The sequence below is a fragment of the Pseudonaja textilis genome, chromosome 1, assembly GCF_049901715.1.
Source record: "Pseudonaja textilis isolate UNSWEBS1 chromosome 1, rPseTex1.2, whole genome shotgun sequence".
Lineage (NCBI taxonomy): Eukaryota > Metazoa > Chordata > Lepidosauria > Squamata > Elapidae > Pseudonaja > Pseudonaja textilis.
In genome coordinates this window covers 209,300,143-209,303,046 of record NC_141990.1, presented here as the reverse complement: position 1 = coordinate 209,303,046, position 2,904 = coordinate 209,300,143, and the positions used below count along the sequence as shown (strand labels likewise).

The 2,904-nt window shown below is 41.1% G+C and overlaps 1 pseudogene; it reads right to left on the bottom strand.

The window, feature by feature from the left end:
* Nucleotides 1-632: 632 nt before the first annotated feature.
* Nucleotides 633-2,560, bottom strand: LOC148128005 (uncharacterized; annotated as a pseudogene).
* Between the last annotated feature and the right edge of the window lie 344 nt (nucleotides 2,561-2,904).

Here is a 2,904-nt window from a genome sequence, read left to right as displayed (position 1 = left end):
TGAAGAAGTTGATCACAGTCGCTTTCAACTCAACGATCAGCCACTCCCGCAGCTTCCAGATCTTTGACTTACATGCACCCCAGAGTGCTTTTTACAAATATGTTTATTATTAGAGTGGTGCCACACATTTATGCTACAGTGTTCATAATGCTCCTGCCTCCAATTTTCCCGACAACCATCATCACCCAATGACCTGAGAATGACTGACTCAAAGTCACCTAGCTAACTTTTATGCCGAAGGGAGGGTTAGATATTTTGTTCTCCAGCATCCTAATTGCTATCCCAATCTAGCTCTCTTTTCCTTGACCCTGAATTTGAATCCATGAAATAAAGTAGAACTTATAGTACAATTAAGCTTCAGGATCCTAACTTGTCCAAATTCACTAGATCTGGCTCTGCTCTCTGCAGGTTCTGAGGAGAATTCTCCTCATCCTACTTCAAAACTTATATTGTTGTTGTTGTTGTTATTATTATTATTATTATTATTATTATTATTATTATTATTATTATTATTATTATCATCATTATCATTGTTATTATTGTTATACACAATAATGACAGTATACACAGCAAATGAGATAACCATGCTGGTTTTTGTATCACAAATCACTAGTCAAACACTTCCCAAGTGTTTAGGTCTGCGTGATGTATCGGCAGATTATGCGAGCAGATCCCAGTAAGGTGGCCTTCTGAAGCTGACCAATGGTGATCTTGTCAGCACCAATTGTTTTTATGTGCTTTCCTAGGTCTTTAGGCACAGCACCCAGTGTGCCGATTACCATTGGAACCACCTACACTGGTTTATGTCAGAATCTCTGCATTCTTAAGTCCTGATATCTGGTGACTTTTTCAAGTTGTTTCTCATCAATTTTGATGTCACCATGTATGGCAACATCGATGATCCACACGTTTTTCTTCTCCACAATTGTGATATCTGGGGTATTGTGTTCCAAAACTTTATCAGTCTGTATTTGGACGTCCCGCATTAGTTCTGCATGCTCATTTTTGACCACTTTTTCAGGCTTATGATCCCACCAGTTCTTTGCTACAGGCAGATGGTAGTTGTGACACAAATTCCAGTGGACCATCTGAGCGACTGTGTGTGATGTTGTTTGTAGTCAGTCTGAGCTATTGTCTTGCAACAGCTCAGTATGTGATTAATGGTTTCATCTGCTTCTTTACAGAGTCTGAATTTGGGGTCATCAGCAGATCTTTCTATTCTGACTTTGATTACATTCGTTCTGTTGGCTTGTTCTTGGGCTGCAAGAATCAGGCCTTCTGTTTCTTTCTTCAGTGTTCCATTGGTCAGCCATAACCAGGTCTTTTCCTTCTCTACTTTTCCTTGGATCTTTTTAAGGAACTGTCCATGCAGTGCTTTGTTACACCAGCCATCAGCCCAAGTTTGCATCGCTGTTTTTCTATATTGATTCTTAGTTTGCTGCACTTTGAGCATCTTCCTATTGTTGACCTCCATCAAAGCTGGTTCAACACTTTCACATAATCTGCCAGAGCATGCTTCTCTTCTTCGACTGCCTGCTTCACTTGCAAAAGTCCTCTGCCGCCTGCTTTTCTGGGCAAATATAGCCTGTCAACGTCACTACACGGGTGCAGTGCATAGTGTATGGTCATCAGTTTTCTTGTTTTCCTATCCAAGCTGTCCAGCTCTGCCTGTGTCTAGTTTATGATCCCAGCAGTATATCTGATGATGGGTATGTCCCAGGTATTTATAGCCTTGATGGTGTTACCACCATTCAGTTTGCTTTTTAGAAGTTTTCTGACCCTTTGTGTATATTCTTTGCTGACCACATTTTTCACTTGCCCGTGCTTGATATTATCCAGCTGCAGTATGCCCAGGTATTTGCAGGCTTCGGGTTGGTGGCACTTGATGGTTTGTCCATTGGGCATTTCGATTCCATCACTTTCTACGATCTTCCCTGTCTTCAATATCAATGTGGCACATTTGTCCAGGCCAAACTCCATGCTGATGTCAGTGCTGAAAATTTGAACTGTATTGGTCAGTGACTGGATTTCAATTTCTGATTTTCCATATAACTTCAGATCATCCATGTACAGCAGGTGAGAGATTTTCTATGAATTTTTAGCAGTTTGGTAACCCAGGTTAGTTTTCTGTAAAATTGTTGACGGGGGGTCATGGCGATGATGAACAGCAGAGATGACAAAGAATCACCCTGGAAAATCCCTCTTTTGATGTTGATCAGTCCGTAGCTTTCACTTCCAATAAACAGTTCCGTTTTCCAGTGCTTCATCACATTTGCAGTGAAAGTACCAATGCACTTGCATATTCCGATAACATCCAGGCACTTGATGATCCAGCTGTGCAGTAGTGAATCAAATGCTTTCTTGTAGTCAATCCAAGTTGTATGCAAGATTTGTTTTTTTGGCTTTTGCAGTTCTCTAAAATCATTTTGTCGATTAGGAGCTGATCTTTTGTGCCTCTGCTTCCTTGTTTGTTTCCTTTCTGCTCTACTGGCAAGATGTTATTTGCTTCTAGGTGGTCCTGGATCCTGTCAGCTATGATGCCAGTCAGAAGCTTAAACATGGTTAGCAGACACATTATTAGCCTGTAATTTGCAAGTGTTGCCCCTTTTGCTGGATCCTTCTGTATCAAGTAGTTTTCCCAGCTGTTAACCATTCACTGATGTTTCCTGTCTGCAGCATCTCATTGAATTGTTCGGCCATTTTTCCGTGCAGGCTGGTCAGGTATTTGAGCCAAAAGCCACGCAGTTGGTCATTGCCAGGCGATGTCCAGTTCTTGACTTTTTTCACCCTGTTGCTTATCATTTCAGTAGTTATTTCCAGTTGGTCCATTTTGTTCTTGGAGAATTTAATCTCAAAGTCTCTGATCCACCCAGCGTTTTTGTTGTAACATTTCTCAGTCTCCCA